This window comes from Pseudophryne corroboree, chromosome 2, assembly GCF_028390025.1.
Source record: "Pseudophryne corroboree isolate aPseCor3 chromosome 2, aPseCor3.hap2, whole genome shotgun sequence".
Taxonomy (NCBI): Eukaryota; Metazoa; Chordata; class Amphibia; order Anura; family Myobatrachidae; genus Pseudophryne; species Pseudophryne corroboree.
Window position 1 is genome coordinate 953,784,358 of NC_086445.1, and position 25,044 is coordinate 953,809,401.

Sequence of the window (25,044 nt, forward strand, 5' to 3'; positions counted from 1 at the left end):
ATAAAAACTGCATTGATTGAATAGGTCGAATCACGATTCGACCTTAAAAAGTCGAAAACTGCCGTCTTTTCGACAGACGGCAGTTTTCGACCCTAATTGAATATACCCCAGAATGAGAAACCGCTAAAAGAGAAATGGAGGATAGAGAAATTAATGAAAGAGGGGGAGAGACAGGAAAGGCAACGTAGGGGATTAGGGTGGCTAAAGGGATGAGACGGGGCATAGAGAAATGAGAGGAAGAGGAGGAGAGAGAGCTATGGGGGTGAGAGGGAGAAGCAAGAAACAGTGGGAGAGAGAGAAGGTTACATGTACCTATGCAGATCATGGTTTATATGCATTTTGCGAGCTTAGAATCCAGCGATATGACTGGTCCAGAATACTAGTTAAATTATATTATACGGTATAATTCCTATTCGGCTCAAAGAACACAGAAATTAGATTGTTATCCATATATACAGACTGTGAAGAGGAAGTGAAAATGTATACCCTACAAGAATTCTAATTTATTATGTTAATGTTTCCCACAAAATGAGAAATAGGTGTTTTTTGTATTAGGGTTTTAAAAAAGTGAACTTAAAGCAAGTGTGTTTTTTTTTTTTTTTAAATAAATGCTTTGTGGTTCTTCCCTTTTCTACATTTCTGAAAAGCCAGATTCTATGCAGAGGTTATCACAAACAAACAAATCTGCATTAGAAAGCAATGATTCTCTTTTTTTGTTTGCTCATTTTTGCTGTCTTGGATTGGCTGCAATGTGTAGGTGAACAAGAAGTAAATACACAAACTCGAGATAGGAGGAATATCACATTCAACCCCAAAACAGGATGGTTCACACAAGAAATACCGGGATCCGGTCTGTAGATCGACACTGTCTAGGTCGACAATGTTTAGGTTGACCACTATAGGTTGACAGATACTAGGTCGACAGGGTTTCTAGGTCGACATGAGTATTTCATTTTTTTTCTTTTTTTAAAACTTTTTCATACTTAACGATCCACGTGGACTACGATTGAAATGGTAATCATGCTCGAAGCATGGTTAGCCATGTGAGGGGACACGGTGCACTAATCCGGCTTCCCGGTCACTGTACACAGAACACGACACAAAAAAATAAATAAAAATCCTGTCGACCTAGCACGTGTCGACCTAGAAACCCTGTCGACCTAGTGACTGTCGACCTATGGTGGTCGATTTAAACATTGTCCACCTAGACACTGTCGATCTAATGATCCACACCCGAAATACCACCATCAAATAAACATAAATTTACGTTAGGATCCACGGTGTGTAGATACAGGGAAGCTTTACGTGCTTATAATGGAGGCTGAGATGAAACCAAATGTTTTTTTACTTTGTTCATAAAGCTCCACAATATCACATGTAAAAAACAAAAAAATACTATAGTGTAGACAGTCATAAATATAGTAGGTTTAATTTGCAATGTTCACTTACAAACAAGAGATTGGTATCAGCACAGTAATTATCCCACAGCCATAAAAAAAGGTGCCATCTTGGAGTGCTTAGACAGCTTGTGTCATTGCAGTGGGCAGGGGAGGGCGGAATACACACACACACACACACACACACACACACACACACACACACACACACGAGAGCAGGAACTGGGCACCAGTGCGTAGCTTGTCAGGGGATGCAGTTATGTGACCGGCGGTCACTATACCGATGCCGGAATCCCGGCAGGTGAAAAGCCAGCCAGTCGGCATACCTGTGGCGAGTACAGCTTGCCATCGAACCAGAAAGGGGCTTTGTTGCGCTCGCTTCCCCCCTGCCGGCAATGTAAACACAGGGATCCCAGTGTCAGAATGGTGACTGCCGATTTCCCAACCGCTGGTCACCCATACCCAACCCCCCTGTCAGGACCCCGGTGGTCATGATTGGTGAGCGACATGCTGCTGCCTTCCTTTTGCCGGAGCTTTTGTTCATGGGCAGCAGCTTGGGCAGGGGGAGCCAGACTAGCAATCCGAGTGCAGAGAACATCCACCCGGGCTGGGGGAAAGACTGAGACACTGGATTTGAAGGGGCTGGGCCCTTGCAGTCAGAAAGCCTGCGATGCTGCCGGCAGGGAGGTGGCCAGGCCAGGGAAGTTGCAGGGTAGGAGCAATGTATGATCGCTCCTGGGCATCTGCCCCACCCGGTCTGCATATAAACAGTCCCTAGTAACTGCCGACATCACTGCTGATTTTGTGCCCTGGAATGCTGTTTAGACGTCATTCTGGAGCGCATACACCGGGCAATAAAAGTGAAAATCCAGTACAGAGAGTTCCCCTCTGCGCACTGTTAGATGATCTGTGCACTCCGAGTGCTAAAATTAACATGTGGACTGATGATCAGTCCCTCAGGAGGGGGAGGAGTAAGTGACATGGAGGAGCACACCCATACCCACAGGGGGTATTAATAGATACAGGTGGGTGGGGGAGTTAATGCCACAGGGTCATTTATTGCTTTGGGGGGGACTATTAATACCTGCATTTTTGCCATGGGTGGAAGAGGGGACTTTAATAGGGACCTACACTCACTAAGATGGTGGGAGCAAAACCACTGGGGAATTCTATTACAAGTAGGGTAATCCATTGCCACATAGGGGGGATCAGGGTTAATTTTTCAGTAGGGACCATTTGACCTTTGGGGATACTGGTCTCCCCTATAAGTTTTTTTTTTTTTTTTTTTGGTTCACTAAAACACTTAAATATGCTTTTAAAATTTTGTTTTTACTTAAATAAATAAAATAAAAAATGTATGCAAAAAAAAAAAAAAAAGTCTGGTAAGTGATTAACCTGACAAGTTCTCGATTCCTGTGCAAGGGTACCATGGTTTTATTTGATGAGAAGTTGCCATGCTAAAAGAGAACCTAATATTTTCTGTATGTCCTCTTGAAGAATTGACATTCTCTCTAAATTTGTTCTTTGTGCCATATAAATCATTTTAATTAACAGAAGCTGAAATAAACACTATACAGATACCTACAATATGTTCACACTTGAGTCGGAACAATGACAGTACAGTATGTTCAAATTTCAGGAGGAAAAAAAATAAGAATTTTTTACTGTGCTCTTATTAACCTGAAGGTTATTCTTTACTGATATTAATCATTTTTTGTCTGTTTGAAGGAAGATCTCTTTACTGACATTAAAGTTTTACTTAAGAAGGATTTGTTCTGACTTTTGTGGATTTATCACCTGTTTTCCCTTTAGGTTTTCTTCATTTCATATCACAGAATAGTAGTTTAACTAAAGTGACAAAAAATGTGGGGAAAAGTTTTTTTTTTTTAATCATTTATTTTATTTTGTTCTGTGTTTCTTCTACTCAAAGTGCTGCAAGTTGACTTTTATGTCTGTTCTTTTCAAGAGCTCCCTTCAGGGAATTAAATGTGATAAGGAATATGTAATGATTAAAGATATAAGTACAAGGTGTTTGAAATATATTTACAAAAAGCTATGGTTAAGCGCAAGGTATAGTACAAACAATCAATTACTTCTGCCGGCTTTCATGATCTCCCTTGTAAATATCAAATGTGCAAGTGAAGTTCAGGACATGCAGATGGGCATATTTAATATTCAGAAGTCAAATTGGATTTTTATTTGCATTTTCCCCTTATTAAAACAGAAAAATGTTTCAGTTTTTGGTCTTCTGGACATCTTGAAGTAACCTTTGCATGAACATCATTAGCATTAAATATTAGGATGGGTTTAATAGTAGACAGCAACCTAAAATCTTTAGTCTTCTCCTAATACAGCACTCTGTATTGCTTAATTTAAATGTACTTTTATTTTTCTGGCTTTTTCGCTAGCATCCATAAGGGATATTGGGGACCGAATTAGTACGATGGGGTATAGACAGGTCCAAAGGAGCTAGTGCACTTTAAATTTATTCCACTGGGTGTGCTGGCTCCTCCCCTCTGTGCCTCCTCCTACAGCTCAGTTTAGAAAAAAAGTGCCCTCAGGAGACGATGCACACTCTGCTAGCTCCAGAGTTTTTCTTCAATTTCTTTTAAAGTTTTTATTTATTTTGGTATGCTGTTTGGGCAACAGCATACAGTACCTGTGCCGTGGGAGTTAGGGGAGGGACGGTCACCGGCCTCTTGAGGTGCAGAGCCGCTTCCCCGCTGCAGGGCCACCGTCCTGAGGGGCTGTTTGTTCAGCAGGGCATGGTATCTTGGCTGCCGCAGCATGCCGCACACCCCTAACGCTGCCTGAAGGTGATCATCGGTGGGGAGTACCAACTGTGGGCCCCGCTAGGGGGGTCCCCCGGTTTACCGTGTGGCAAAAAGCGCGGGTGTTGCTACCGGGTCCCTCCTGGGGGGAACCCGCTATAGCCCCTGCGTGAGACTGACTAATTTAGGGTAAATCAGGCATTTATGTAAGGTTTTACAACTTGGGAGACATGGCCAGTATAAATATACAGAGGTAGCTCCGGTGCCATGGTGGGGGGCGGAGCTACACAAGAGCGGGCTCAGCTGCATTTTGGCGCCTTCCTCTGCATAGCAGCAGCCTCCACAGCTCCTCCAAACAGTCCTTGGATCGCTGGTACCGGGTAGAGAGGGGGAGAGCCGCTATATTTCTGCACAATAACAATCCCTCTGAGGGATTTTATCAAATTACAGTCTCACTGTGTTTACATAAAACCGCTGACAGCCTCACTGGGGCTCTGCAGCGCTGAGTGCATTAGGGTCCTCTCTTCTGTGTCTCCTCTCACATGTACTAGGACAGGCTTGCAATATATCAATATCAGGCTGTGTTGTGTGTATGTATGTGTATGTATGTATATATATATATATATATATATATATATATATATATATATTTATTTTGTACCTGTTTTTTTCTGATTCACAATGGTAAAACAGAAGTCATGCAGTGTATGTAATGTTTGATTCTTTCCTAGTTCATCTGACTCCATATAAAAAACAAACAAAAAGAAACTAAAGAAATGGAAATAAAAATTAAGTACATCAACAGTAAGAGACTAAAGAAGGAGAGTATAGGCCCTTTAAAGGACAAGAGGGGAGTCTTAATATAAAATGATAATGACATAGCAAACAAACTAAACAAGTTTTTTTCAACGGTATTTACCAGAGAGGACCAAATGCTTGGTCTAACAAAATCTCAACAAATATAATGTCCCACTGCTAAATGCTTATTTGTTTGAGGAGGTAGTCTGTGACCGATTAAAAATAAAGATTAATAAGTCACCTGGTCCCGATGGAATTCACCCGAGGGTTCTTATGGAGCTGCACGCTGAACTAGCAAGACCTCTATTTTTGATCTTCATGGATTCGGTTAAATCGGGTATGGTTCCCAAGGACTGGTGTATAGCAGAGGTAGTGCCGATATTTAAATAGGGGAGCAAAGCTGAACCAGGTAATTATAGACCAGTTAGTCTTACATCTATAGTGGGGAAAGTATTGGAAGGTATTCTAAGGGACAGTATTCAAAAGTTCCTTGAAGCAAATAAGGTCATTAAAAGGAACCAACATGGATTTGTGAAGGACAGATTAAGTCAGACCAACTTACGTGCAAACCTGGATCAGGGTAAGGAGGTGAATATAATCTTTTTAGACTTTGCCAAAGCTTTCGACACTGTACCACACATGCGTCTTATCTATAAGCTACAAGAAATAGGGCTAGGGAGCACAATATGCACTTGGGTCAGTAGTTGGTTAGATAATAGGGACCAGCACGTTGTGGTCAATGGATCATTTTCAAATTGGACTAAAGTACTAAGTGGTGTGCCACAAGGGTCTGTACTTGGACCACTTTTGTTCAACATTTTCATCAACGACCTAACAGTAGGTCTGGAGAGCATGGTGTCAATTTTCGCAGACGATACCAAATTGTGTAAGGTTATAAATATGGAGGGGGATGCTGAGTCTCTTCAGAATGACTTAACTAAACTGGAAGCATGGGCAGCAAAATGGAGAATGAGATTCAACACAGACAAGTGTAAGGTAATGCACTGTGGGGGCAAGACCAAAAATTACACCAACATACTAATTGGGGTAATATTAGGGGATTCTGTACTGGAAAAAGACTTAGGGGTTCACATAGATAATAAATTAAGCAGCAGTACCCAAAGTAGGAGTGCAGCAAAGAAGGCTAATAAGATATTAGCATGCATAAAACGGGGAATTGATGCAAAGGACGAGAGTATTATACTCCCATTATATAAATCACTAGTGAGGCCACATCTTGAATACTGTGTGCAATTTTGGGCACGGTATTACAAAAAGGATATCCTTAAGCTAGAAAAGGTTCAGAGGCGAGCGACCAAACTAATCAAGGGGATGGAGACGCCGGAATACGAGGAAAGGCTTGCAAGGCTAGGCATGTTTACATTGGAAAAGAGGAGACTAAGAGGGGACATGATCAACATCTACAAATATATAAGGGGTCAATACACAGCTTGGGAGGGACCTGTTTTCTATAAGATCAGCACAGAGAACACGTGGTCACTCGCTTAGGTTAGAGGAGAGGAGTTTCCGCACATTGAGGCGAAAAGGTTTTTTCACAGGACAATACGTGTTTGGAATTCCCTGCTTGAGAGAGTAGTAACTGCGGACTCAGTCAACACCTTTAAGAATGGGTTAGATAAATTCCTATTGGATAAAAATATTCAGGGTTATGGTGCGTAGGCACGCATTATAGTTAATTTAACTAGTCCTAACATAAAAATAACTAGTCCTATGATAAGACTGCATAAGAGACCACAAATAGGTTGACCTCGATGGACAATTGTCTTTTTTCAACCTTAGTTACTATGTCATGTGAGCAGTGTAGTCAGTCATCTCTGAATGCTGATAACAATGTGGATGAGAGTCCAGAGCCCTCCTGGTTGGGGGCTATCAAAACTATGATGTCTGATATGTCATCTCAGCTCGCTGCAAATGCCAATAAGACTCAGGAGCTGCAACAAGCAGTGGCAAGTCTCACTGCTAAACATCCCCCCCCCCCTGTCTACTAAGGGTGCACATAAATGTGCTTTACCTGCATTACTCTCCTATACTGATGATGATATACAGGATTATGGGGATGATGTGGACCCCATAAGTGGGGATCCCACCCCCACCCAGAGTATTGAGCCCCTCATATTGGCTATTAGGTATGTGTTAAAGCTCCCCGTGGAGGATGCTACTAATCAGCAGTCACAAGACAGAATGGCAGTCACATTTCCTGATCCCAAGGAATTAGATGACTTATTTAAAATGGCCTTGAAGAATCCAGATAAAAAGTTTCAGGTGTCCAAACGTTTTTGCATACATTCCCCTCTGCCCTTGATGGCAGAAAATTCTGGGAAGAATCTCCAGTAGATGTCTCAGTCTCTCGCCTTTCTAAAAGGCAGTACTCCCTGCTCCGGGCTCCTTCACAGTAAAGGACCCGGCAGATAGGAAAATTGAGACCACTCTGAAATCTATTTACATTGTTGCAGGTGTTGCTCAAAGGTTGGTCATTGCAGGTTGCTGGATGACGCATGCAATTCATTCCTGGTCTTATCAAATTAAGAAAGGACTCTCGGGTGATATAACCTTAGTTAATACTGTTACACTCCTGACTCACATTCAGGACATGGCAAGAGTCCTCTGTGACTTCCTTAAAGAGATTGCCAATATTAATGCTAGGACCATAGCTATGGCTGTGTCAGCGCGCAGAGCCATATGGTTACGTCAATGGATTGCTGATGCTGACTCCAAACGTAATGTGGAATCTCTTCCCTTCACAGGTGAATGGCTCTTTGGAGGTGAATTTGATGCATGGATTTCCTAAGCTACTGCTGGAAAAGTCATGTTTTTCCCTTTGGAGGCTCCACCGTACCTATCCGGGACAGCCTACTCAGTCCTTTTGGTCCACCAGATTTCGATCTAGGGCCAGAGGGGCCTCCAATGCAGCTAGAGGCTCCAGAGGAAAACCTAAGAAACCAGCCGTTGCTGGTTCTCGGGACCAGAACACCAGTTCTGCTCCCGCAAAGACTTTAGCATGATGGTGCCCACCCACCCCGAGGAGACCTCGTGGAGGGAGCTCGGTTATGTCACTTCAGCCACATCTGGGATGGTTCCTGCCAAGTTGCTTGGGTAAGGGACCTTACCTCTCAAGGTTACAAGCTGGAGTTCGACGGTACTCCTCCCCAACGGTTTTTCAAATCTGGCTTACCAGCTTTTGAAAGTATGCGTGGTACGCTACCACTGCCATAAACAAGTTAGTCCAGTCCCAGGTCATTGTTCCAGTACCCCTACTACAACTAGAACAAGGTTACTACTCCAGTCTGGTTGTCTTAACGAAACCAGACGGGTCTGTGAGACCCATTCTGAATCTGAAATCCTTTAATCCTTACCTGAAGGTTTTAAAATTCAAGATGGAATCTTTGAGAGCGGTGTTCGCAGGCCTGGAACAACAGGAATTCCTAGTGTCCCTGGATATCAAGGACACTTACCTACATATCCCAATTTGGCCTCATCAGGCATATCTGAAGTTTGCCCTACTGAACGATCACTACCAGTTTCAGGCGTTACCCTTCAGCCTGTCTACAACTCCGAGGGTGTTCACGAAGGTGATGGCAGAAATGATGTTTCAGCTCCGGGTCCAGGGGGTCAATGTAATTCCATACCTGGACGATCTCCTGATAAGAGCGAGTTCCAGGGAGCTTCTATCGCTCCATATAGATAGCACTATCCAACTTCTGTCTCACCACGGATGGATCCTCAATCTGCAGAAGTCCCACCTGGAACCGTCTCAGAGACTCCTGTTTCTGGGAATGCTACTGGATACTGTAGCACAGAGAGTGTTCCTCCCAGTGGAAAAACTGAGACAACACTCCAGGAAATGGTTCGCATGGTACTCAGACCTGCTCGAGTCTCCATTCATCTTTGCATAAAATTACTGGGAAAGATGGTGGCCTCCTACGAGGCGATACAGTATGGAAGGTTCCATGCCAGACCCTTCCAATTGGACATCCTGAACAAGTGGTCTGGTTCCCAGCTTCAGATGCACCGGATGATTCAGCTGTCACCCCAGGTCAGGATTTCACTCCTATGGTGACTACAGTCTTCCATCCTCCTGGAAGGCCGAAGCTTCGGGATTCAGGATTGGATCCTCCTCACGACGGATGCGAGTCTTCGAGGATGGGCAGCTGTCACCCAAGGGGCACAGTTTCAAGGCAGGCGGTCTGTCCAAGAGGCCCTACTTCCAATCAACATTCTGGAACTTCAGGCTATCCACAATTCTCTACTTTAGGCGTCTCATCTACTATAGGATCGGGCGATCCAGGTGCAGTCAGACAACGCCACGGCGGTGGCGTACATCAATCGACAAGGAGGGACAAAAAGCAGGGCCTGCATGCGAGAAGTGTCAAGAATACTCCTCTGGGAAGAAAGAAATGCAAGAGAGCTGTCTGCAATCTTCATTCCGGGAGTGGACAGCTGGGAGGCGGACTTCCTAAGTCGCCACGACCTCTACCCGGGGGAGTGGGGACTACACCCTCAGGTGTTCCAACTGATCATTGTCTGGTGGGGTTGCCCACAGATCGACTTAATGGCCTCTCATCTCAACAAGAAGCTTTGCTGCTATTGCTCACGAACCAGGCGGGCGCAGTGGGTGGTGCGCTGACTTTACCTTGGCCTTACCAGCTGGTCTACCTGTTTCCACTGATTCCTCTGATCCCAAGAGTGCTCAAGCGGATCAGACATCAAAGAGTGGAAGCAGTCTTGTTTGCCCCATATTGACCCCGAAGAGTGTGGTATACGGCTCTTCTGGACTTGTCCGTAGAGGACCCTTGGCCTCTACCACTAAGAAGGGATCTTCTTCAACAAGGACCGTTGGTCTACCCGGACTTACGGCGGCTTCGTTTGACGGCATGGAAGTTGAGCAGAACATCCTAGCTGACAAAGGACTTTCCAAAAGGGTCATTGCCACTATGGTGCAAGCTAGAAAACCTGTGACATCAAAACACTATCATCATATCTGGCAGAATTCCACTTGTGAAGGTTCCTCCGTTTTCTGCAGGCTAGAGTGGATAAAGGCTTTATGTCTGGGATCCATTAAGGTCCAGATTTCAGCTCTTTCCGTCTTCTTTCAGAAGAAGTTGTCTCTCTTGTCTGTAGTTCAGACCTTCTTGCGAGGGGTGCTTCACATACAGCCTCCTTTCGTACCGCCTACGGCACCTTGGGATCTGGATGTAGTGTTACGCTTTCTACAGTCCTCCTGGTTTGAACCTCCGATGATGGTATAAGACAAGTACCTCACGTGGAAAACGGTGATGTTGCTGGCCCTGGCTTCTGCTAGGCGGGTTTCAGAATTGGGGGTCTCGCCGTGCAAAAGTCCGTACTTGGTCTTTTACGAGAACAGAGCGGAGCTCAGGACTAGACAGCGGTTCCTGCCGAAGGTGGTCTCCGCATTTCACTTGAATCAACCTATTGTGATTCTGTCTGGTTCTGACACTTCTGCTCTTCCGGAGGCATTGGATGCTGTGTGAGGCTTGAAAATCTATGTCAAGCGGACGGCTCGGATCAGAAAGACTGATTCCTTGTTCGTGCTGTATGATGCGCGGAAAAAGGGTTGACCTGCTTCAAAGCAGTCCATTGCTCGTTGGATTAGGCTTCCTATCCAACAAGCTTATGCGTCGGCATCCTTACCGGTTCCACAGTCTCTGAACGCCCACTCTACTAGATTGGTGGGTTCTTCCTGGGCGGCTGCCCGTGGAGTCTCGGCCCTGCAACTATGCCGAGCTGCTACCTGGTCTGGGACGAACACCTTTGTGAAGTTCTACAAATTTGATACCCTGGCCAAAGAGGATACCCAGTTTGGGCAGGCGGTGCTACAGTTGTCTCCACACGTTCCTGCCCATTCTGGAAGCTTTGGGACATCCTCATCGTACTAATTCTGTCCCCCATATCCCTTATGGATGCTAGAGAAAAATAGGATTTTGAATACCTACCGGTAAATCCTTTTCTCGTAGTCCATGAGGGATATTGGGCGCCCGCCTCTGTGCAGTGACTTTCTGCAGGTTCTCTATTACGTGTTCCTGTTCAGCTGTTGCTGTTAATGTTGCCAGACTTTGCTGGCTAAATTATGTATTGGTGTGCTGGTGTTCAAATCTCACGACACCTGTTGTTGTTATGTTCCTTCTCTCAAGTATGTAATTCTCCTTCGGGCACTGTTTTACCTATAACTGAGCTGTAGGAGGAGGCATAGAGGGGAGGAGCCAGCACACCCAGTGGAAGAAATTGAAAGTGCTCTGGCTCCTTAGGACCCGGCTATACCCCATTGTACTAATTATGTCCCCAATATCCCTTATGGACTACGAGAAAATGATTTAACGGTAGGTATTCAAAATCCTATTTTTTCCTTCATTAGTCCTCATCAATATTATTGAGTAAGTGAAAATGAGGAAGGACACAATGTTAAGCAGTAGCCAAGACTACTGTATGTAAATGCCATAGTTAAAAGCAAAAATATATATCAAATTTTGGTAGTACAGATTTAGTATCCCATATACAAACATTCAGAAATATGGAATATACCGAAATACAGAATTTTTTGTGTGATATGTTGAAACCTTTGTTTTCGGTTTGCTCAATGTACACAAACTTTGTTTAATACACAAAGTTATTAGAACTATTATATTAAATGGGGTGTGGTATTGAAAGTCGACAGTAACTGGGTCGACCACTATTGGTCGACAGGGTGTCTAGGTCGACAGGGTCTTTAGGTCGACATGTTCTAGGTCGACAGGTCAAAAGGTCAACATGAGTTTTTAATGTTATTTTGGTGTCGTTTTCTTTGTAGAGTGACCGGGAACCCCAATTAGTGCACCGCGTCCCCTCGCATGGCTCGCTTCGCTCGCCATGCTTCGGGCATGGTGCCTTCGCTCCGCTACCGCTTCGCTCGGCACAGATTACCGTTCCAACCGTAGTCCACGTGGATTGTTAAGTATGAAAAGGTTCAAAAAAAAGAAAAAAATTGCGAAAAACTCATGTCGACCTTTTGACCTGTCGACCTAGAACATGTCGACCTAAATACCCTGTCGACCTAGACACCCTGTCGACCTAGTTACTGTCGACCAATAGTGGTCGACCTAGACATTGTCGACCTAGTTACTGTCGACTTTCAATCCGGATCCCATTAAATGACCTTCAGGCTGTGTGTATAAGGTATACAGTGTATATGAAGCATAAATGAATTGTGTGAATGTACACACTTTTAATGCACAAAGTTATTAAAAATATTGGTTAAAATTAATTTCAGGCTGTGTATAAGGTGTATGTGAAACATAAATGCATTCTGTGCTTAGACTTAGGTCCCATCGCCATGATATCTCATTATGATATGCAATTATTCCAAAATATGGAAAAATCCCATATCCAAAATATTTCTGGTCGAAGCATTTTGGATAACTGAAACTCAACCTGTATTTATAAAAGTAGTGCACATACAACAGTTACAGATACTGTAGCCGATAGCAACAAGTTGTTAATTTTCATTTGTAATGAACTTGGAATTTATAGTAATTTTATCATTTGTCACATGACAATGGGGGGTGGGGGGGGTGTCGCTTTAGGTACTGTAGTTTGGAGAAGATTGATCAATCTCCTGAGAGAAAGTACTAACCAATTCGCTCTTAACTGATATTTTACGGACTGTGTTTGAAAAACAACCGTAAAAATCTGATTGGTTGGTACTACAGTTTTCTCTTACGTCCTAGAGGATGCTGGGGACTCCGTAATGACAATGGGGTATAGATGGGCTCCGCAGGAGACATGGGCACTCTAAAGACTTTAGAATGGGTGTGCACTGGCTCCTCCCTCTATGCCCCTCCTCCAGACCTCAGTTAGATCCTGTGCCCAGATTAGACTGGGTGCACTGCAGGGGAGCTCTCCTGAGTTTCTCTGAAAAAGACTTTTGTTAGTTTTTTTATTTTCAGGGAGCGCTGCTGGCAACAGGCTCCCTGCATCGTGGGACTTAGAGGAGAGAAGCAGACGCAAGTCTCACCCTCGCCGTTCGTCCCGGAGCCGCGCCGCCGTCCTTCTCACAGAGTCGGAATATAGAAGCCGGGTGAGTATTAAGAAGAAAGAAGACTTGAAAGGCAGCAGAAGACTTCAGATCTTCACTGACGTAACGCTGCGCGCCATTGCTCCCACACATACACACACAGCGGGCACTGTAAGGGTGCAGGGCACAGGGGGGGCGCCCTGGGCAGCAATATTAACCTCAAGGGACACTGGCATATAGGTTTGATACTGCGGAGGCGGTATATTAAAAAAAAACCCCGCCAGTATAAATAATTTGAGCGGGACCGAAGCCCGCCGGTGAGGGGACGGAGCTTGATCCTCCAGCACTAACCAGCGCCATTTTCTCCACAGCACACTGCAGAGAAGCTGGCTCCCCGGACTCTCCCCTGCTGAACACGGTTACAGAGGGCAAAAAAGAGGGGGGGGGTCACATTTAATTGGCGCAGTGAGTGTAATCGTGTGTATATATATATATATATATATATATATATATATATTTCTCTGACGTCCTAGTGGATGCTGGGAACTCCGTAAGGACCACAGGGGGAATAGCGGCTCCGCAGGAGACTGGGCACAAAAAGTAAAAGCTTTAGACTAGCTGGTGTGCACTGGCTCCTCCCCCTATGACCCTCCTCCAAGCCTCAGTTAGATTTTTGTGCCCGAACGAGAAGGGTGCAAGTTAGGTGGCTCTCCTGAGCTGCTTAGAAGTAAAAGTTTAAATAGGTTTTTCATTTTCAGTGAGTCCTGCTGGCAACAGGCTCACTGCATCGTGGGACTAAGGGGAGAAGAAGCGAACTCACCCGACTGCAGAGTGGATTGGGCTTCTTGGCTACTGGACATTAGCTCCAGAGGGACGATCACAGGTTCAGCCTGGATGGGTCCCGGAGCCGCGCCGCCGGCCCCCTTACAGAGCCAGAAGAGCGAAGAGGTCCGGAGAAAGCGGCGGCAGAAGACGTTCCTGTCTTCAAATAAGGTAGCGCACAGCACTGCAGCTGTGCGCCATTGCTCTCAGCACACTTCACACTCCGGTCACTGAGGGTGCAGGGCGCTGGGGGGGAGCGCCCTGAGACGCAATAAAAACGATATAAAAACCTTATATGGCTAAAAAAAAATGCATCACATATAGCTACTGGGCTATATGGATGCATTTATCCCCTGCCAGTTTCCTGAAAAAAGCGGGAGAAAAGGCCGCCGTGAAGGGGGCGGAGCCTTTCTCCTCAGCACACAAGCGCCATTTTCTTTCACAGCTCCGCTGGAAGGACGGCTCCCTGACTCTCCCCTGCAGACTACACTACAGAAACAGGGTAAAACAAGAGAGGGGGGGCACTATTGGCAGCTAATATATAATACAGCAGCTATAAAGGGAGTAACACTTATATAAGGTTATCCCTGTATATATATAGCGCTCTGGTGTGTGCTGGCAAACTCTCCCTCTGTCTCCCCAAAGGGCTAGTGGGGTCCTGTCCTCTATCAGAGTGTGTGTGCTGGGTGTCGGTACGATTGTGTCGACATGTATGAGGAGGAAAATGATGTGGAAGCAGAGCAATTGCCTGTGTTAGTGATGTCACCCCCTAGGGAGTCGACACCTGACTGGATGGTAGTAATTAAAGAATTACGTGACAATGTCAGCACTTTGCAAAAAACTGTTGACGACATGAGACAGCCGACAAATCAATTAGTGCCTGTTCAGGCGTCTCAGACACCGTCAGGGGCGCTAAAACGCCCGTTACCTCAGATGGTCGACACAGACCCTGACACGGATACTGAATCCAGTGTCGACGGTGACGAGACAAACGTAATGTCCAGTAGGGCCACACGTTACATGATCACGGCAATGAAGGAGGCATTGAACATTTCTGACACTACAAGTACCACAAAAAAGGGTATTATGTGGGGTGTGAAAAAAGTACCAGTAGTTTTTCCTGAGTCAGATGAATTAAATGAGGTGTGTGATAAAGCGTGGGTTTCCCCCGATAAAAAACTGCTGATTTCTAATAAATTATTGGCACTATACCCTTTCCCGCCAGAGGTTAGGGCACGTTGGGAAACACCCCCTAGGGTAGATAAGGCGCTCACACGCTTATCAAAACAAGTGGCGTTACCGTCTCCTGATACGGCCGCTCTCAAGGAACCAGCTGATAGAAGGCTTGAAAATATCTTAAAAGGTATATACACACATACCGGTGTTATACTGCGACCAGCGATCGCCTCAGCCTGGATGTGCAGCGCTGGAGTGGCTTGGTCGGATTCCCTGACTGAAAATATTGATACCCTGGATAGGGACAGTATATTATTAACTATAGAGCATTTAAAGGATGCATTACTATATATGCGAGATGCACAGAGGGATATTTGCACCCTGGCATCTAGAGTAAGTGCGATGTCCATTTCTGCCAGAAGAACGCTATGGACGCGACAGTGGTCAGGTGATGCGGATTCCAAACGACATATGGAAGTATTGCCGTATAAAGGGGAGGAGTTATTTGGGGTCGGTCTATCGGACCTGGTGGCCACGGCAACGGCTGGAAAATCCACCTTTTTACCCCAGGTCACCTCTCAGCAGAAAAAGACACCGTCTTTTCAAACCCAGTCCTTTCGTCCCTATAAGGGCAAGAGGGAAAAAGCGCGCAGTGGGCTCACTCGCAAGTGGACCCCTGGATCCTGCAGGTAGTATCACAGGGGTACAAATTGGAATTCGAGACGTCTCCCCCTCGCCGGTTCCTGAAGTCTGCTCTACCAACGTCTCCCTCCGACAGGGAGGCAGTATTGGAAGCTATTCACAAGCTGTATTCCCAGCAGGTGATAATCAAGGTACCCCTCCTACAACAGGGAAAGGGGTATTATTCCACGCTGTTTGTGGTACCGAAGCCGGACGGCTCGGTGAGACCAATTTTAAATCTAAAATCTTTGAACACTTACATAAAAAGGTTCAAATTCAAGATGGAGTCACTCAGAGCAGTGATAGCGAACCTGGAAGAAGGGGACTATATGGTATCTCTAGACATCAAGGATGCTTATCTCCATGTCCCAATCTACCCTTCTCACCAAGGGTACCTCAGGTTTGTGATACAAAACTGTCATCAGTTTCAGACGCTGCCGTTTGGATTGTCCACGGCACCACGGGTCTTTACCAAGGTAATGGCCGAAATGATGATTCTTCTTCGAAGAAAAGGCGTATTAATTATCCCTTACTTGGACGATCTCCTGATAAGGGCAAGGTCCAGGGAACAGTTAGAGGTCGGAGTAGCACTATCTCAGGTAGTGCTACGTCAGCACGGGTGGATTCTAAATATCCCAAAATCACAGCTGATTCCAACAACACGTCTACTGTTCCTAGGGATGATTCTGGACACAGTCCAGAAAAAGGTGTTTCTCCCGGAGGAGAAGGCCAGGGAGTTATCCGAGCTAGTCAGGAACCTCCTGAAACCAGGACAAGTGTCAGTGCATCAGTGCACGAGAGTCCTGGGAAAAATGGTGGCTTCTTACGAAGCGATTCCATTCGGAAGATTCCATGCAAGAACTTTTCAGTGGGATCTGCTGGACAAATGGTCCGGATCGCATCTTCAGATGCATCAGCGGATAACCCTATCTCCAAAGACAAGGGTATCTCTCCTGTGGTGGTTACAGAAGGCTCATCTTCTAGAGGGCCGCAGATTCGGCATTCAGGATTGGATGCTGGTAACCACGGATGCCAGCCTGAGAGGCTGGGGAGCAGTCACACAGGGAAGAAATTTCCAGGGCTTGTGGTCAAGCATGGAAACGTCTCTTCACATAAATATCCTGGAGCTAAGGGCCATTTACAATGCCCTAAGTCAAGCAAGGCCTCTGCTTCAGGGTCAACCGGTATTGATCCAGTCGGACAACATCACGGCTGTCGCCCACGTAAACAGACAGGGCGGCACAAGAAGCAGGAGGGCAATGGCAGAAGCTGCAAGGATTCTTCGCTGGGCGGAAAATCATGTGATAGCACTGTCTGCAGTGTTCATTCCGGGAGTGGACAACTGGGAAGCAGACTTCCTCAGCAGACACGACCTCCACCCGGGGGAGTGGGGACTTCATCCAGAAGTCTTCCAAGTGATTGTAAACCGTTGGGAAAAACCAAAGGTGGACATGATGGCGTCCCGTCTCAACAAGAAACTGGACAGATATTGCGCCAGGTCAAGGGACCCTCAGGCAATAGCGGTGGACGCTCTGGTAACTCCGTGGGTTTTCCAGTCGGTATATGTGTTCCCTCCTCTTCCTCTCATACCAAAAGTACTGAGAATCATAAGAAGGAGAGGAGTAAGAACGATACTCGTGGCTCCGGATTGGCCAAGAAGAACTTGGTACCCGGAGCTGCAAGAGATGCTCACGGAGGACCCGTGGCCTCTACCTCTAAGGAAGGACCTGCTCCAGCAGGGACCTTGTCTGTTCCAAGACTTACCGCGGCTGCGTTTGACGGCATGGCGGTTGAACGCCGGATCCTGAAGGAAAAAGGCATTCCAGATGAAGTCATCCCTACCCTGATCAAGGCCAGGAAGGATGTAACTGCAAAACATTATCATCGCATTTGGCGAAAATATGTTGCGTGGTGTGAGGCCAAGAAGGCCCCTACGGAGGAATTTCAACTGGGTCGTTTCCTACATTTCCTGCAAGCAGGATTGTCTATGGGCCTAAAATTAGGATCCATTAAGGTTCAAATTTCGGCCCTGTCGATCTTCTTCCAAAAAGAACTGGCTTCAGTGCCTGAAGTTCAGACGTTTGTCAAAGGGGTACTGCATATACAGCCTCCTTTTGTGCCTCCAGTGGCACCTTGGGATCTCAATGTAGTTTTAGGGTTCCTAAAATCACATTGGTTTGAACCACTTACCACAGTGGATTTGAAATATCTCACATGGAAAGTGGTAATGCTGTTGGCCCTGGCTTCAGCCAGGCGCGTATCAGAATTGGCGGCTTTATCCTATAAAAGCCCTTACCTGATATTTCATTCGGATAGGGCGGAATTGAGGACTCGTCCTCAATTTCTCCCTAAGGTGGTTTCAGCGTTTCACATGAATCAACCTATTGTGGTACCTGTGGCTACTAGGGACTTGGAGGACTCCAAGTTGCTGGACGTAGTCAGGGCCCTGAAAATATATGTTTCCAGGACGGCTGGAGTCAGAAAATCTGACTCGCTGTTTATACTGTATGCACCCAACAAGCTGGGTGCTCCTGCTTCTAAGCAGACGATTGCTCGTTGGATTTGTAGTACAATTCAACTTGCACATTCTGTGGCAGGCCTGCCACAGCCAAAATCTGTTAAAGCCCATTCCACAAGGAAGGTGGGCTCATCTTGCGCGGCTGTCCGAGGGGTCTCGGCTTTACAACTTTGCCGAGCAGCTACTTGGTCAGGGGCAAACACGTTTGCTAAATTTTACAAATTCGATACCCTGGCTGAGGAGGACCTGGAGTTCTCTCATTCGGTGCTGCAGAGTCATCCGCACTCTCCCGCCCGTTTGGGAGCTTTGGTATAATCCCCATGGTCCTTACGGAGTTCCCAGCATCCACTAGGACGTCAGAGAAAATAAGAATTTACTTACCGATAATTCTATTTCTCGTAGTCCGTAGTGGATGCTGGGCGCCCATCCCAAGTGCGGATTGTCTGCAATACTTGTATATAGTTATTGTTACAAACAAATCGGGTTGTTTATTGTTGGAAGCCATCTTTTCAGAGGCTCCTACGGTTATCATACTGTTAACTGGGTTCAGATCACGAGTTGTACGGTGTGATTGGTGTGGCTGGTATGAGTCTTACCCGGGATTCAAGATCCTTCCTTATTATGTACGCTCGTCCGGGCACAGTATCTTAACTGAGGCTTGGAGGAGGGTCATAGGGGGAGGAGCCAGTGCACACCAGCTAGTCTAAAGCTTTTACTTTTTGTGCCCAGTCTCCTGCGGAGCCGCTATTCCCCCTGTGGTCCTTACGGAGTTCCCAGCATCCACTACGGACTACGAGAAATAGAATTATCGGTAAGTAAATTCTTATTATATATATATATATATATATATATATATATATATATATATATAAAAGCGCTGTACTAACTGGGATTCTATTCCAGTGTCCGGTGGCGCTGGGTGTGTGCTGGCATACTCTCTCTCTGTCTCTCCAAAGGGCCTTATTGGGGGACTGTCTCCATATAGATATATCCCTGAGTGTGTGGGGGTGTCAGTACGTGTGTGTCGGCATGTCTGAAGCGGAAGGCTCATCTAAGGAGGAGGTGGAGCAGATGATTGTGGTGTCTCCGTCGGCAACGCCGACACATGATTGGTTGGATATGTGGAATGTTTTAAATGCAAATGTATTTTTATTACATAAGAGATTGGACAAAGCAGAGTCCAGGGATAAAACAGGGTGTCAATCCATGGCTTTGGCTGTATCACAGGGCCCTTCAGGGTCTCAGAAACGTCCCATGTCCCAAGTAGCAGACACTAATACCGACACGGATTCTGACTCCAGTGTCGACTACGATGATGCGAGGTTACATCCAAGGGTGGCCAAAAGTATTCATTATATGATTATTGCAATAAAAGATGTTTTGCATATCACAGATGACCCCTCTGTCCCTGACACGAGGGTATGCATGTTTAAGGAAAAGAAACCTGAGGTAACCTTTCCCCCATCTCATGAGCTGAATGAGTTATTTGAAAAAGCTTGGGAGACTCCAGACAAGAAACTGCAGATTCCCAAGAGAATTCTTATGGCATATCCTTTCCCTGCACAGGACAGGTTATGGTGGGAATCCTCGCCCAAGGTGGACAAGGCTTTAACGCGTTTGTCCAAAAAGGTGGCGCTACCGTCTCCAGACACGGCAGCCCTCAAGGATCCTGCTGATCACAGACAGGAGACTACCTTAAAATCAATTTATACACATACGGGTGCCTTGCTCAGACCGGCAATAGCGTCGACTTGGGTTTGTAGCGCTGTAGTAGCTAGGGCAGATACCTTGTCAGCTGACATTGATACCCTAGATGGGGATACCATTTTATTGACCTTAGGTCACATTATAGACGCAGTCTTCTATATGAGAGACACTCAGAGAGACGTTGGGTTGCTAGGTTCGAGAGCCAACGCCATGGCGATTTCTGCTAGGCGAGCCCTGTGGACCCGCCAATGGACGGGTGATGCCAACTCAAAGAGGCATATGGAAGTTTTGCCTTACAAGGGTGAGGTTTTATTTGGGGAAGGTCTCGCGGACCTGGTTTCCACAGCTACCGCGGGTAAATCTACTTTTTTACCTTATGTTCCCCCACAGCAAAAGAAAACACCACAATATCAGATGCAGTCCTTTCGGTCGCATAAGTGTAGAAGAGGTCGGGGCTCTTCCTTCCTCGCCAGAGGTAAGGGTAGAGGGAAAAGAATGCCTGCTACGGCTAGTTCCCAGGAGCAGAAGTCCTCCCCGGCTTCTACTAAATCCACCGCATGACGCTGGGGCTCCATTGAGGGAGTCCGCGCCGGTGGGGGCACGTCTTCGACTCTTCAGCCACGTCTGGGTTCAGTCAGACATGGATCCTTGGCCAATGGAAATTGTATCCCAAGGCTACAAGCTGGAATTGGAAGACTTGCCTCCTCGCCGGTTTTTCAAATCGACTTTACCAGCTTCTTCCCCAGAAAGGGAGATAGTTTTAGCTGCAATTCAAAAACTGTGTCAACAACAAGTGGTTGTCGAGGTTCCCCTAGTTCAACAGGGGAAGGGGTACTATTCAACCCTATTTGTGGTCCCGAAACCGGATGGCTCGGTCAGACCCATTCTAAATTTAAAATCCCTAAACCTGTACTTGAAAAAGTTCAAATTCAAGATGGAATCGCTCCGGGCAGTAATCTCCAGCCTGGAAAGGGGGGATTTTATGGTGTCACTAGACATAAAGGATGCATACCTTCATGTCCCCATATATCACCCTCATCAGGCGTACCTGAGATTCGTTGTACAGGACTGTCATTACCTGTTTCAGACGTTGCCGTTTGGGCTTTCCACGGCCCCGAGGATTTTTACCAAAGTAATGGCGGAAATGATGGTACTCCTGCGCAGACAGGGAGTCACAATTATCTCGTACTTGGACGATCCCCTGATAAAAGCGAGATCGAGAGATCAATTGCAGAAAAGCGTGTCGCTCTCCCTGAGAGTGCTGCAGCAGCATGGCTGGATTCTAAATCTACCAAAGTCACAGTTGATTCCAACGACTCAGCTATCTTTCTTAGGCATGATTCTGGACACGGAACTAAAGAGGGTTTTTCTCCCAATGGAAAAAGCCCAGGAACTCCAGAACATGGGGCCTAATTCTGAGTTGATCGCAGCAGCAAGTTTGTTAGTAATTGGGCAAAACCATGTGCACTGCAGGGGGGGGGGGGGCAGATATAACACTTGCAGGGAGAATTAGATTTGGGTGGGGTGTGTTAAAACTGAAATCTACATTGCAGTGTAAAAATAAAGCAGCCAGTATTTACCCTGCACAGAAACAAAATAAACCACCCAAATCTAACTCTCCCTGCACATGTTATATCTGCCCCACCTGCAGTCAACATGGTTTTCCCAATTGCTAACAAACTTAGTGCTGCGATCAACTCAGAATTACCCCCATGGTCAGAGACCGAAAAGAGTGTCAGTCCATCAATGTACTGGAAAAGATGGTGGCGACCCATGAGGCCATCCCCTTCGGCAGGTTCCATGTGAGGACGTTTCAGCGGGACCTTCTGGACAAGTGGTCGGGGTCCCATCTACAAATACATCGGAAAATAAGCCTGTCCCCCAGGGCCAGGGTGTCTATCCTGTGGTGGCTGCAGAGTGCTCACCTTCTCGAGGGTCGCAGGTTCGGAATTCAAGACTGGGTTCTGGTGACCACGGACGCGAGCCTCCGAGGATGGGGAGCAGTCACACAAGGTAGAAATTTTCAGGGACTATGGTCAAGCCAGGAGGCTTGTCTACACATCAACGTACTGGAATTGAGGGCCATATACAACGGCCTACGACAAGCGGATAATATTCTTCGCGACCTACCGGTTCTGATTCAATCAGACAACGTCACAGCCGTGGCTCATGTAAACCGCCAAGGCGGGACAAGGAGCAGAGTGGCAATGGCGGAAGCCACCAGGATTCTTCGCTGGGCGGAAAATCACGTAAGCGCTCTGTCAGCGGTCTTTATTCCGAGAGTGGACAACTGGGAAGCAGACTTCCTCAGCAGGCACGATCTCCATCCAGGAGAGTGGGGACTTCATCAGGAAGTTTTTGCAGAGATAACAAGTCAGCGGGGACTTCCATAAATAGACATGATGGCGTCACGCCTCAACAAGAAGCTTTGGAGGTATTGTGCCAGGTCAAGGGACCCTCAGGCAGTAGCGGTGGATGCCCTGGTGACACCATGGGTGTTTCAGTCGTTCTATGTGTTCCCTCCTCTTCCGCTTATCTCAAAAATACTGAGAATCATAAGACGAAAAAGAGTGCAGACAATACTCATTGTTCCAGATTGGCCTCGAAGGGCCTGGTATTCAGATCTTCAGGAAATGCTCACAGAAGATCCGTGGCCTCTTCCTCTCAGGGAAGACCTGTTTCAGCAGGGGCCCTGCGTGTTCCAAGACTTACCGCGGTTACGTTTGACGGCATGGCGGTTGAACACCAAATCCTAGCGGGGAAGGGTATTCCGGAGGAAGTCATCCCTACTCTGATTAAGGCTAGGAAGGAGGTGACGGCGAAACATTATCACCGCATCTGGAGGAAGTATGTATCTTGGTGTGAAGCCAAGAATGTTCCTACGGAGGATTTCCATCTGGGCCGGTTTCTCTCCACTTTCTACAGACAGGAGTGGATATGGGCCTAAAGTTAGGCTCCATTAAGGTACAGATTTCTGCCCTATCAATTTTCTTTCAGAAGGAATTGGCTTCTCTCCCAGAAGTCCAGACTTTTGTAAAGGGAGTGCTGCATATCCAGCCTCCTTTTGTGCCCCCAGTGGCACCATGGGACCTTAACGTGGTGTTACAGTTCCTAAAATCTCACTGGTTTGAGCCTCTTCAAACAGTTGAATTAAAATTTCTCACTTGGAAGGTGGTCATGTTGTTGGCCTTGGCATCTGCAAGGCGGGTGTCCGAATTGGCGGCTTTGTCTCACAAGAGCCCTTATCTGATTTTCCATGTGGATAGAGCAGAATTGAGGACTCGTCCTCAATTTTTGCCAAAGGTGGTTTCATCTTTTCATATGAACCAACCTATTGTGGTGCCTGTGGCTACGGGTGACTTGGAGGATTCCAAGTCCATTGATGTAGTCGGGCCTTAAAAATTTATGTAGCCAGGACGGCTCGGGTTAGGAAAACAGAGGCACTGTTTGTCCTGTAAGGTTGGCGCTCCTGCTTTTAAGCAGAATATTGCTCGCTGGATCTGTAATACGATTCAGCAGGCTCATTCTACGGCTGGATTGCCGTTACCAAATTCGGTAAAGGCCCATTCCACTGGGAAGTTGGGCTCTTCTTGGGCGGCTGCCCGAGGCATCTCGGCATTGCAGCTTTGCCGAGCGGCGACTTGGTCGGGTCAAACACTTTTGCTAAATTCTACAAGTTTGATACCTTGGCTGAGGAGGACCTCGTGTTTGCTCAATCGGTGCTGCAGAGTCATCCGCACTCTCCCGCCCGGTCTGGAGCTTTGGTATAATCCCCATGGTCCTTACGGAATCCCCAGCATCCTCTAGGACGTAAGAGAAAATTAGATTTTAAACCTACCGGTAAATCTTTTTCTCTTAGTCCGTAGAGGATGCTGGGCTCCCGTCCCAGTGCGGACGAAGTTCTGCAAGACTTGTATATAGTTATTGCTTACATAAGGGTTATGTTACAGTTTTGTTCAGTCTCTGGGTGATGCTGGTTTGTTTCATACTGTTAACTGGTTCGTATGTTCCAGGTTGTACGGTGTGGATGGTGTGGGCTGGTATGTATCTTGCCCTTGGAATAACAAAAATCCTTTCCTCGTACGGTCTGTCTCCTCTGGGCACAGTTCTCTAACTGAGGTCTGGAGGAGGGGCATAGAGGGAGGAGCCAGTGCACACCCATTCTAAAGTCTTTAGAGTGCCCATGTCTCCTGCGGAGCCCGTCTATACCCCATGGTCCTTACGGAGTCCCCAGCATCCTCTACGGACTAGGAGAAAAAGATTTACCGGTAGGTTTAAAATCTTATTTTTTCTCTCTCTCCAATCTTTGAGAAATCTCCCCCTTAAGAACATAACTACACTCAGAACTTAGAATTTTCAAGTGGTGGCAGGATTTAGTAATTAATCGCTTGACCTTGGGGTTCCTGCTCACATTTGGGGAGGGATGACTGAGTGTTGAATTCGGAAATAAGAACTGTAAACTTGCGTCATATTGATATTTCATTGTTTGTGTATGTCTTTTACGTTCTGCATTATTTTTGGTGTTTGTCCAGGGTCTGCAATTAATTTTTCAGTCTAATGGGCCCACACGATGCTATTTGTGCTAGGTACGATTTGAGCCTATACAATCTGGGCTATGTGATTTGGACTAATGGGCCCTACAGACACGGTGATATGCAGCCGAGCTGCCCGACCGCCGATACGGCAGACGGGCGACTCGGAGGCGGGGGGCAGTGACGGGGGGAAGTCACCCAGCTTCGTAGAAGTGCAGGCAAATATTGGCCTGCATGCACAGCCGACGGGGCACCAGCAATGAATGAGCGCGGGGCCGCACATCGTTCATCGCTGGTGCCTCCACACTGACAGATATGAACGTTATCTCGAAACAAAAGAAGCGACCGTGCACCGGTATGTTATAAATTGTAAGAATTGTAAGAAACCAACAAATGGACAATTATAGTAATGGAAAGGAGATTTAAACCTTTCAAAATATAGTCCCTATTGGTGGTGCGCCCAGAGCTAGAAAGTACAGATACTAACGAGAGGAGAGAAAGAAAGCTCTTGTGTGGGCGCACTCTTGTGATTGTAAAGAAGAAATTCTTCGGTTATTGGTAATGGTAAAAACGTAATTTTTATTAATCAACAATTAAAAAATTATAACCCCTCAAC

At 46.4% G+C, this 25,044-nt stretch overlaps 1 protein-coding gene across 2 annotated transcripts in view; it reads left to right on the plus strand.

The window, feature by feature from the left end:
* The window catches only part of GBE1 (1,4-alpha-glucan branching enzyme 1), a 446,779-nt gene that overhangs the window by 196,857 nt on the left and 224,878 nt on the right, over positions 1 to 25,044 (plus strand). The window lies entirely within an intron of this gene.